The following is a 12,867-nucleotide window of genomic DNA, read 5'->3' as shown; positions in this document are numbered from 1 at the left end:
AAGTTCCTAGAACTGGCTTTTTCATTCAAGGCTGGTGCTCTACCACTTGAGCCACACTTCCACTGAAAATGTTCTATGTGTCACATAGGTTTATTTATCTACAGCAGCATTTATGTTTAATTTGTGTGTATGTATCAGTCCTGGGGCTTGATCTCTGAGCATTTTTTGCTCAAAGCTAACACTCTACACTTGAGGCATAGCTCCACTTCCAGCTTTTTGTGGTCAATTAGAGATAAGAGTCTCACAGACTTTCCTGTCCTGTATGGCTTTGAACTGTGATCCTCAGATCTCTCCCGTAATCCTCTTGAGTAGCTAGGATGTCAGGTATGGGTCACCTTTTTCTTTCTTTCTTTCTTTCTTTCTTTCTTTCTTTCTTTCTTTCTTTCTTTCTTTCTTTCTTTCTTTCTTTCTCTTTCTTTCTTTCTTTCTTTCTTTTCTTTCTCTCTCTCTCTCTCTCTCTCTCTCTCTCTCTTTCTTTTTTTTTTGTCAGTCCTGAGCTTGAATTCAAGGCCTGGGCCCTGTCCCTGAGCTCCTTTTGCTCAAGGCTAGTCATCTTCCACTGGAGCCACAGCACCACTTCTGTTTTGTTCTGTGATTAATTGGAGATAAGGGTCTCACAGAGTCCCTTCCCTGGCTGGCTTCAAACTTCAATCCTCAGGTCTCAGCCTGGATTACTGGCATGATCCACTGTTACCCAGCTTATTTGTAATTATTATGGCCATAAATTAATTGTACAAAGGGGCTTCATTGTAATATTTATGACATGAGTATCAATGTACTTAATCAAATTAACCTCACCTATACTGCTCTTTTTTAACCCTTTTTCTCCTCATTCTTTTTTTTTCTTTTCTTTTTTATTGTGAAAATACTGCACAGAGGGGTTACAATTACATGGGCAAAGTAATGAGTACATTTCTTATCAAGCATTGTTGCCTCCTCCTTTGTTTCCCCTTCCCATCCCTTCCTATCTCCTATGCCCCCACCACCCCGGCCAAAGTTGTAAAAATTATATTAAGTGAAGTAAGCCAGGCCCAAAGAAACATAGGTCCCATGGTTCCCCTTATTTGCAATAACTAGTATATGTCTGAGTCAAGCAGAAAAGGTCAGATAAGTTGATGTTAGGCAAAATGAAACCCAAGATAATTATTCAAATGTTTTTTCTTTCTTGCAATTGTTTCTAACATATTTATAAGATGATATCTTTGTTGCTTTCCCTCCTCCACAGTATAACCCCTGCTTTCACTGTATTTAATGTTGGTATAATTTGTGGAGGGAAAGGGCAAAAACAAACTGTTTAAATAGGGATACAGGTGGACCCACTGCAACAATGAGATGTACAAGACATTATGTCTCCTCATTCTTTATAATAGTTTTTAGTGAGTTTTCTTATGCTATTTTCACACAGGCCAGCATTTATTTATTTATTTTTGTCAGTCGTGGGGCCTGAACTCTGGGCCTGGGCGCTGTCCCTCAGCTCTTTAGCTGAAGACTAGCTCTCTCACACTTGAGCCTCAGCCCCACTTCCAGCTTTTTCTGCTGATGTGGTGCTGAGGAATCAAACCCAGGGCCTCATGCATGCAAGGCAAGCACTCTACCACTGAGCCACCTTCCCAGCCACTGCATTTCTTTATTAGCATATGTTATTTGTGCAGAGAGGGCTTCACTGTGACATTTGCACAATATATACAATATATACCAATCTCCCTGATCCCCTCTAGCGTTCTTTCCCATACCACTCCCCCTTCTTAAAATAATTTTAATTAGTTTCATTGTTCTTTTTTCATAAATACAAATAAACCACATTTGTTCTCATTCACACTCTCCCTTAGCCTTCTCCCTTTCCTACTGGTACCTACCTATCCCCATCAGAGCTTTACTTTCCTGTTTATGTTTTTTTTTAATTGCACCAAAAGTTTTCACTGTGGTAGTTCTGGCCCTACTGAAATTTGGGACCAGATAATACTTTGTTCTATAGTAGGGGGCAGGGGAGGGGGTAAGCTGTCCTGTGTATTACAGAATGTTTACCATCATCACTGCCTTCTGTCCACTAAAGATGCCACTGGCACAATATCATAACAATCAAAAATGTCTCCCCAAACTGGGCACCAGTGGCTCACGCCTGTAATCCTAGCTACTCAGGAGGCTGAGATCTGAGGATCATGGTTCAAAGCCAGCCCAGGCAGGAAACTCTGTGAGACTCTTATCTCCAATAAACCACTAGAAGACCGTAGAGAGCTAAAGCAGTAGAGAGCTAGGCTTGAGCTGAAGAGCACAGGGACAGCGCCCAAGCCCAGAGTTCAAGCCCCATGACCAACAACAACAACAAAAAAAATGTCTCCCACTCGATGCCAGTGGCTCACACCTGTAATCTCAGTTACTCAGAAGGATGAGATCTAAAGGTCTCAGTCTGAAGTCAGTCCAGGAGACTCTTATCTCCCATTAACCAGCAAAAAGTCAGAAATGGAGCTGTGGCTCAAGTGGTAGAGCACCAGCCTTGAGTGAAAAAGCTAAGGGACAGGGCCTGGGTACTGAGTTCAAGCCTCAAGACCAGCACAAAAAAGAAAAAAGAAAAAGAATATTCAGATACTTAGGACACCCCCTAGCAAGTCACTAATCTACAGAGAACATCTACATTTTTTATTACCAAATAGGTGAAGAATAACTGATTTAGTGAAGAGAACAAGAGACCTAGTCTTCTGTCCACAGAGCCACATTGATGACTATAAGGCTCTGCCTTCAGGATTTTCCAAGATTGCATCCAAAATAAAACACAGCGTTAGTATTTTACATCAGACAGATAATTAGAATGATGTCTTCCCCCATCTGTATCTTTCTTACTGAGAAGTGCATCCCTCATAGGTCTTCTTCCTTATAAATCTTTTGTCTTCTCTATTACCAGATAGCTTTAGAAAGTCTATAAAGATTATGTTTGTTTGTTTTTTTTCAAATAAATCTTGGGAGGCTGGGAAGGTGGCTCAGTGGTAGAGTGCTTGCCTTGCATGCATGAGGCCCTGGCTTCCATTCCTCAGCACCACATCAGCAGAAAAAGCTGGAAGTGGTGCTGTGGCTCAAGTGGTAGAGTTCTAGCCTTAAGCACAAATGCTCAAGGACTGAGTTTAAGCCTCACAACTCCCCCCCTCCCCCCCAAAAAAAAACAAAAAAACTCTTATGTTGATTAAAGTCAGGGAATCCACTTTGGTCATCTGGCTGAATTTACATCACTCAGCCTGAATCAGGATTTTTCTGATTAATATGCACTTGATTTAGTGAAGTTATGTACTCTGTTGTATCTGTGGACTTTTATTCTTAGGCGATTCATACAAACAAGATCATCCTGAAGTCACTGTCTCCAATGCCTTGATATCGTTTTCTATCTACTTATGCTAAACCTGTTGCTCAGAAATTTACCCCAAGGAGAACAGAGTTCAAGCTCAGACACTTAAGGTAAAATCCAAACTTCTTACCTAATACGATTGGCCTATGACCAGTTCTACCTGCTCTTTCTCCCTGTTCACTACACTTACTCCCACTGATCTTGATTCTGATCTTCAGACATACAGAGTCTCTTGCTTCAAAGCATTTGCAAAGGGTTTTTCCCTCTACCAAAATCTCTACTGAGAGGTCGAGGGAAAAACTTCCTCCCTTGACTCTTTGCAGACGTAATTGGTTTTCCTCCTGAGAAAGGGGATGGAATGTTCCCAACCCAGAATAAAGTTTGCCCCATCCTCATTTTGTATCTTTTTTTTTTGGGGGGGGGGGCAGTCGTGGGGCCTGAACTCTGGGCCTGGGCGCTGTCCCTCAGCTCTTCAGCTCAAGGCTAGCGCTCTACCACTTGAGCCACAGCGCCACTTCCGGCTTTTTTCTTTTTGCTTATGTGGTGCTGAGGAATCGAACCCAGGGCCTCATGAATGCAAGGCAAGCACTCTATCACTGAGCCACCTTCCCAGCCCCTCGTTTTCTATCTTTTGCAGAGTTTATTGTCATACTTTCTGTGAACTTAAGATGGCTCACTGAAATAGAATGGAAGATGTGTGGGCAATGATTACATCATTAAGTTGTTCAGCAGTATATTCCTATAGTGTAGCACAGAACCTTCAACAACTTGTTGTCTATTGAATGAATTCACTAAGGAATCAAATCACTGAACTAGTACAAGAGGAATGATATAAACAAATCCATGTTTCAAGGCTATCAACCCAGAAGGATACTCTCCAATCCCCTAAGGACTTTAGCAATGTTTGGAAACTTTACACATGACTCTGTGTGTGTATGTGTGTGTGTGTGTGTGGGTGGGTGGGTGGGTGGGTGGGTGCTGAGATTTGAATTTGAATCTTTGGCCTGGATGCTGTCCCAGAGCTTTTTTGCTCAAGGCTAGAGCTCTACTGCTTGATCCATGCTCTACTTCTGGCTTTTTGGTGGTTAATTGGAGATAAGTTTCACAGACAAAGCCCAAGATGGCTTTGAACTGTGATCCTCAGATCTCAGCCTCCTGAGTAGCTAGGATTATAGATATGAGCCATTAGCACCTGATTTTTGATCCTTGACTCAGTATTATTCAATATTACATTCCACTCCACACTTTCATTTACCTATCCTCAAACTTGTATTTTAAAGCATTATTTACTATTTCTGTCAATGATGTAGCTCATTTTCTGAAATACAATGTAGTGCCAAGTTCACCCCTACTTGCTTCAAATTTTTTATTTACTTTTATTATCTTTAAATAGTTGTGAAAAGGGGTTTCAATTCGGCCAGTCAATTTATTTATTTATTTAACATCAACTCAAAATGGATTAAAGACCTTAACATCAAACCTGAAACTCTGAATCTACTGCAGGACAGATCAGGAGACACACTTGAGCTTATAGGCACAGGCAGAAACTTCCTGAACAGAGTCCCAGGGTCACAACAAATTGGAGAGAGACTTGACAAATAAAATAAAAAGCTTCTGCACAGCTAAAGACATAGCTACCAAACTAGAATGACAGCCAACTAATTAGGAAAAAATATTTACCAGCAATATATTGGACAAAGGCCTAATATCCAGTATATACAAGGAACTCAAGAAACTAATCCCTCCAAAACCTAACAAACCAATTACTAAATGGGCAAAGGAACTAAAGAGAGACTTCTCAGAAGAGACAAAAATGGCAAAGAAACACATGAGGAAATGTTCACCATCCCTGGTTGTAAAGGAAATGCAAATAAAGACAACCCTGAGATACCACCTTAGCCCAGTCAGAACGGCCCACATCCACAAATCAGCCAACAACAAATGCTGGAGGATATGCGGAGAAAGAGGAACCCTATTGCACTGCTAGTGGGAATGTACACTAATACAACCACTTTGGAAAGCAGTCTAGAGGGTCCTCAGAAAGCTAAATATAAACCTCCCCTATGACCCAGCCATACCACTCAGGCATCTATCCTGAACAACAGGAACCAGGATACAAGGACACATGCACCTCCATGTTCATTGCAGCACTGTTTACAATAGCTAGGATATGGAAACAATCCATATGCCCCACTACAGATGAATGGATCCAAAAATTGTGATACCTATATACAACGGAATATTATGCAGCCATTAGAAAGGATAAAATAATGACATTTGCAGGGAAATGGATGAAACTAGAAAATAATCATGATGAGTGAGGTAAGCCAAGAGCAAAGAGACAAACGGCACATGTTCTCCCTGATAAGTGGATGTTAAATCCAAAACGTAAGGAGATACCACAAAGTAAACAAGACCCAAGAAACAAAGGACCTGGGGCTGGGAAGGTGGCTCAGTGGTAGAGCACTTGCCTTGCATGCTCGAGGCCCTGGGTTCGATTCCTCAGCACCACATGAGAAAAAAGCCAGAAGTGGCGCTGTGGCTCAAGTGGTAGAGTGCTAGCCTTGAGCTGAAGAGCTGAGGGACAGCGCCCAGGCCCAGAGTTCAGGCCCCACGACCGGACCCAAAAGAAAAAAGAAAAAAGAAACAAAGGACCTTCACTCATCTGGTCATATCATTACTAAATGACCCCTTGCTGCTGACCACATATATGGTATATATGTGCATATCTGAAAGAAACTAAGAGGAGGACACAGAAGCAGAGGGAAATGGGAAAATATACAATAGCGGGACCCATCAACTGCACCGGTCATTGATCAACATGAACTAAGCAACTCAATGGCAGCAATGGGAAGGAGGGAATGAGTGGGAAAGAGGGAACAGCTGACACTAAGCAAAAGAAAAAAAATGTACATATCACCTGATGTGGAAGAAATAGCTGTATTGTCAAAGCTCATAGAATTCTTAAACTTTATAGACCACGATAAAGACAATTTGCCCCATGAAGGTTAGAATGTGTTTGTGATTTTAACTTAGTATCACTATTTCATAGTACTGTGAAATTTATGTAATCACTTAATCACAATAAAAAATTGCTATAAAAATTATATTAAGTGAAGTAAAAAAAATAGTTGTACAAAAGGGTTTCAATTCAGCCAGTCAATTTATTTATTAATTGCCAGTCCTGGGGCTTGAACTCAGGGCCTGAGCACTGTCCCTGAGCTTCTTTTGCTCAAGGCTAGCACTCTACCACTTGAGCCACAGCGACACTTCCAGCTTTTTCTGTGTATATGGTGCTTAGGAATTGAACCTAGGGCTTCATGTATGCTAGGCAAGCACTCTACTAGTAAGTGACATTCCTAGCCACACAGCCTGTCAATTTATGAGTGCAGTGCATCTTGATCAGTGTCACCCATCATTCTACCTTCAATTATTCCAACCCTACTCACCCCCCAGTTGATAACCAGCTAATGCATCTCTCCATTGCCATACTAGTTCTATGCCATGCTAATTTGTCTTCATTAAAAATTTCAAAGAAATTCCCACATGGATCCCAGATGCTGACCATTTAACATAAGAAGGTGTTTCCTCATTACATAAATATGGTATGTGTCCAGAATATTGGCATTGTTTCCTTTATGAATTACTTAAAATAACCATATCACAAAAAACAATGGTTCATGTATGACTCAGAAATTAAACAATGCCAATTTTTTTGATGTGTACCACATTTGTGTAATGAGGAAACACCTTCTTGGATTAAATGATCAACATCTGGAATCCATGTGAGAGCTTTAAAAAAAATTAGTGTATGGTTGTCTTAAATTGTTCTTGTGTTGAAAGAAATCCAAAATGGGGAGGGGAGCAATTTTTACAGAACAAGAAAAATTCCCTGCCTCATATATTCTTGCAAGTAGTGCATTGCTTGGTACAAAAGCTGAAGTTCATGCAATATAAGGTAACTTCTATGACAGGAGCTATCAAGAGAGCCTAAAACTTTTGCTTTTGTTTATTCTGGACCTTTCACTAATATTGCAGAAAAATGAAATACAATTATACAAGATTAAAGAGTCCCAAAAGCCAGGAGCTGATGGTTCAAACCTGTAATTCTAGCTAATCAGGAGGCTGAGATCTGAGGGTCATGGTTGAAAGCCAGCCTGGGCAGGAAAGTCTGTGAGACTCTTATCTCCAATAAACTGCCAGGAAGCAGGAAGTGGCACTGTGGCCCAAAGTGGTAGAGCACTAGCCTTGAGCAGAAAAGCTCAGAGACAGCACCTAATCCCCTAGTTCAAGCCCCATGACTAATAGCCTAACCCATGAAACCTGTAAATTTGACATCATTTGAGGAAAATGTCTTTGCAGATGCAGAAATTTCAGGATTTTGAGAAGTTTTTTTTTTTTTTTTTTTTGGGGGGGGGGTCCAGTCGTAGGGCCTGAACTCTGGGCCTGGGCGCTGTCCCTCAGCTCTTCAGCTCAAGGCTAGCGCTCTACCACTTGAGCCACAGTGCCACTTCCAGCTTTTTTCTTTTTGCTTATGTGGTGCTGAGGAATCAAACCCAGGGCCTCAGGCATGCAAGGCAAGCACTCTACCACTGAACCACCTTCCCAGTCCGAGAAGTTTTTAACTCACATTTTTGTCATAAGAACCAGAAAATGAAATCTCCTCTCCTCTTTTTCCCTTCCCCCCTCTTCATCCCCCCCCCCCCTCCACTTCCTTTAACCTGTTATACTAAAGTAAATGCTTGCTAAAACTTTCAAAAACAAATTGAAGGATTTTGAGACACCATCCTCCTGGCTTTGGTTCTAATCTAATAGCAGCTGTCTTTGTAAGAGAAAGGTAGTTAACATTTGAGACACAGATACAGAAGGAGACATGTAGGAGAGAAGATCAAGGAAAAATAGGCAGAGGTTGGAGTCCGGTAGCCCAAGCCAGGGAATCTCTTTTTTGATGTTAGGAGGATCATGACCCTGTCACTACTTTTTATTTGGACTTCATGCTGTGAAAGAATAAATTTCTCTTGTTTTAAGGCACACAGTTTCTGGTAGTCTTTATGACAAGCCTGGGAAACAATGGTTATTCAGTGTTCAGTTGAAATCGGAGTCAGAACATTGCGAAGATATAAGTATGAAATAATTATATGACTGCATTTGAGTCAAATTGGACAACTTTTGATTTTCCAGCTTTCAGGTATTAAAGACCTGATGGTTCTGTTTGCGTTTGAGTCACACAAAGATTTCCAAAGCCAGGTGTTAAGTGGATCAAACCTGTAATCCTTGCTATTCAGGAGGCTGAGATATGATTATCACAGTTCCAACACAGCTGGGGCAGGGAAGTCCATGTGAATCTTATTTCCCATTAACCAACAAAAAGCCAAAAGTGAAGCTTTGGCTTGAGTGATAGCATGCTAGCCTTGAGAGCTTTTGCTCTCTAAGACCTGAGTTTAAGTCCCTGTACCGACATTAAAAAAAAAAGGTTTCTGAGATCCCTTTTAATCCCGGAGTATGTTAATCCACCCAAAATGCTCCTCATAATTTTAATCATTCATACAACTTGGGGAGATTGTTCATAAAGCTGGGAGAATTCTAGACAGGATAGGCACTCCTATTTCATTATCTCAGCCTTCCATATGATACACATGACTGGTCTCCATGAGTTTGATTGGCTCCTGCTCATTTTCAAGACAATGATACAGAGTCAAAAAAAAAAAAGTGAATAATATATCGGTCTGATTGCACAGCATGAAGAGGGAAAGGTAAGTCCAGGCTGAAATCCTCCTGTATTCTCATTAGGATCTGAAGTACATGTTTGACATTAAGTACTTCACAGTAACTTTTTAGAAGAGACTCACCGTTTGAAATGCTTGCTACTCCTTGATCATGAACCCCACGGAGAGTATTCAAACATCCTTAATTTTCATTCCAACTCCTGTATACTGATATTTCCTTTTGTTTAAAAATATGTAACAAACACCTGATTATTTTTTCTTTCCTTCTTTTTTGTGTGTGCCAATATTGAGGTTTAAACTGTTCTTTCGTTTGTCCACTCAAGGATAACATTCTACACTCGAAGCAAAGCTTCTCTTCTGGCTTTTTGCTGGTTGACTGGAAATTAATCGTGGATTTTCTTGCCCGGGCTGGTTTCACACTCAGCCTGGTTGCTGTCCCTGAAAATGTTCACTCAATATTGGTGCTCTATCATTGGAAGCATAGCTCTACTTGCATCTTTTTGCTGGTTAATTGGAGGTAAGAGGGGCATGAACTTGGCTTTGACTGTGATCCTCAGATCTCAGCCTCCTGAGTACCTCGGATTACAAATTTGAGCCACCAGTGCACAGCTTCTGTCTCTCATTTTTACCTTTTTGAGTAGCTAGGATTGCAGATGTGAGCCACAGCACCTGAATCCAGATTATTTTTCTTCAATATAAGATCCTATGATCGTTGCTTCATGTCCGGCCATCTCCTGTTCCCATTTCTTAGTCTACCTCAAGAAATGAAAAGATCTACAATGCAATACTATTCAGGTATGGAATTTTTAATTACATGTGAAATGTTCTGTGTATAAAATTGAGTAAAAAAAAACACCCAGAAATTGGGAATATACAATGATCCAAATTTGTTTAGGCACATATTTACATATATATGTTTTCAAAAATAAAAAATTTTCACATAAGAGCTAAATTTAGCTGCTTCCAGATGGTAGAATTACATTAGAATTTTCCTGTTAAGTATTTTTCATGTGTGCTTCTTTATCACAAATAAAAATAAAAATGATAATGCAATCTAATGCAGCCCAAGTAATAGCTGGAGCTTAAACCATACTTATCAGACATATGGTTTCCTTTTTTTTTTTAGCTGTGTGGCTTGAACTCAGGGTCTAGGCACTGTCTCAGATTTTTTTCTCTCTCAAGACTAGCTCTCTACCACTTTGAGCCACGGCGTCACTTCTGGTTTTCTGGTGGTTACTTGGAGATAAGAGTCTCACAGACTTTCCTACCCTGGCTTCAAACCAAGATCTTTAGGTCTCAGCCTCCTGAATAGGTAGGATTGCAGTCATGAGCCACTGGTTCTTGGCTACATATAATGTTTTCTTTTTTTTTTCTTTTTAATGGCTAAATGAGGAGGTTTTTAAAAACTGATTCTGTAGTTCTGTCTTTCTTTTTTTGGGGCGGGGGGGGTCCGGTCGTGGGGCCTGAACTCAGGCATGCAAGGCAAGCGCTCTACCACTGAGCCACCTTCCCAGCCCATGTCTTTTTCTTAAGGTATTATGAAGAAGGGTTAACATTTCCTAAGTCAGGTAATGAGTATATTTCTTTTGTTTCTTTTCTTTTTTGGACAATATTACCCCTTCTTTCTCTTGCTCCCTCAGCTTTCCCCCAATATAATGTTTTTTTTTTATGGTACTTACTTCAGAAAGTTTGAAAAGATATAAATTTATTCTGCCACGTTTTATTTATATATTGGAAAACATTTGTCATCCTAATTTCTCCCTCTTGCATTCTTTGCTTTTTCCCTTTCTTCCCACTGAGATTAAGAAAGGTAAAAATGAGAGACAGAAGCTATGCACTGGCGGCTCAAATTTGTAATCCTAGCTACTCAGGAGGCTGAGATCTGAGGATCACAGTCAAAGCCAGCCTGGGTAGGAAAGTTCATGCCGCTCTTACCTCCAATTAACCAGCAAGAAGATGCAAGTAGAGCTGTGCTTCCAATGGTAAAGAACCAATATTGAGTGAAAATGCTCAGGGACAGCAACCAGGCTGAGTTTAAGTGGAGGAGGAGGAGGAGGAGGAGGAGGAGGAGGAGGAGGAGGAGGAGGAGAGGAAGAAGAAGGAGGAGGAGGAGGAGGAGGAGGAGGAGGAGGAGGAGGAGGAAGAGGAGGAGAACAAGAACAAGAAAAGGAGAAGGAGGAAGAAGAAGGGGAGGGGGAGTAAAAGGGGAGGGGGAAAGGGATGAGGGAGAGGGAGGGGAGAGGAAGGGGAAGATGGGGGAGGAGGAGGAAGGAAGAAGGAAAAAGGAGAAGGAGAAGAAGGAGAAACCTTACAATAGTCCTGTCTCTATTATACAGTTATTGTTGCCAGGAGGATTAAATAAATCAATGCTCTTCATATTACTCATCTCTACCACAAAGAGTGCACCCTATAAATGTAAAATGAAGCTAACATTATGCAATAAAAGAGAAAACATATTGTAGATTACTTTAAAGGCTTTAAAATTAAAATTCAGGTTGGAGATGTGGCTCAGGTGATAGGGCACCAGCCAGTGAGTAAAAATCAAAATAAGTGTCGGGATAGCAAGTTCAAGTCCCAGTTTGGGACAAAAAAAAAAAAAATAGTTGAAAATGTTGTCAGCAAATCCTTGTCCCCTCTCCACAAGACCAGGCTTCTTAGTGACAATTGTGACAAACATACCAGTTAATGTATAACAATTCAAATTCTGTTTCACAACAGATTCCATGCTGGGCACTAGTGGCTCACACCTGTAATCCTAGCTACTGAGGAGGCTGCATTTTAAGGATCACAGTTTAAAGCCACCCAAGGCAGGAAAGTCCTTGAGATTCTTTTTTTTGCTGGGGGGCGGGGGGTCCAGTCGTAGGGCCTGAACTCTGGGCCTGGGCACTGTCCCTCAGCTCTTCAGCTCAAGGCTAGCGCTCTACCACTTGAGCCACAACACCAATTCCAGTTTTTTTCTTTTTGCTTATGTGGTGCTGAAGAATTGAACCCAGGGCCTCATGCATACAAGGCAAGCACTCTACCAATGAGCCACCTGCCCAACCCCTCCTTGAGATTCTTATCTCCAATTTAACCAGCAAAAAGCTAGAAGTAAAGGCATGGTTCAAGGGCTAGAGTGCCAGCTTTGAGGAAAAATGCTAAGAGACAGTGCCCAGATTCTGAGTTCAAGCCCCAGTATTGGCATTAAAAACAATTTTAAAAAAGAAAGCAAAGTCCCGATGTGGATGAGGCTACCACCTTTTGAAGTATTACCATAAAGTTGATAGCAAGGAAGGTGAGCAAATACTAATCCCTAGCTTGCTGACTTTTTTAAAATGCCATATAATGAACTAGAAATGTTTCTTCTCTTCAGATTAATAGCAGTTTAATTCAAAACCACATAATTTCCTTTTTCTGCTTCATTTCCTTCAAAGTGAAACCTCATTTTTTCCCCTTCAACTTGGAATTAAAATATCTGGATTAACTAAGCAAATTGTTACCAGAAATGTAATTTTTTTTAAAAAAAATACTATTTCAAGGTAGTCAAACAACAGAAAACATCTGTGTGGTGTTTGTGAATACATAAAATAACCTAATAAATGTAGACTGGGCTGAGTAAGTGGAAAATTGGGCCCTAAATTAGAAGTGGAAACAGAAATGAGCATAGATTTCACCAGTATTGGTTTGTAAATCCAGTTGGACATATTTTAAGAATTGTAACACCATGGCTCTTTGATTCTTGACTAGAAGTTACTAACTATTGAGCATAGATGTTCTGTTTGGGCCAACATGATATTAGAAAAATTACTGAATTCAATTTGGGGAGTA

This window comes from Dipodomys spectabilis, unplaced genomic scaffold (genome assembly GCF_019054845.1).
Source record: "Dipodomys spectabilis isolate Male_0828 unplaced genomic scaffold, ASM1905484v1 ptg000039l, whole genome shotgun sequence".
In the NCBI taxonomy this organism is placed as follows: Eukaryota; Metazoa; Chordata; class Mammalia; order Rodentia; family Heteromyidae; genus Dipodomys; species Dipodomys spectabilis.
The sequence above is the reverse complement of the archived record's forward strand: the minus strand, read 5'-3'. Positions refer to the sequence as shown.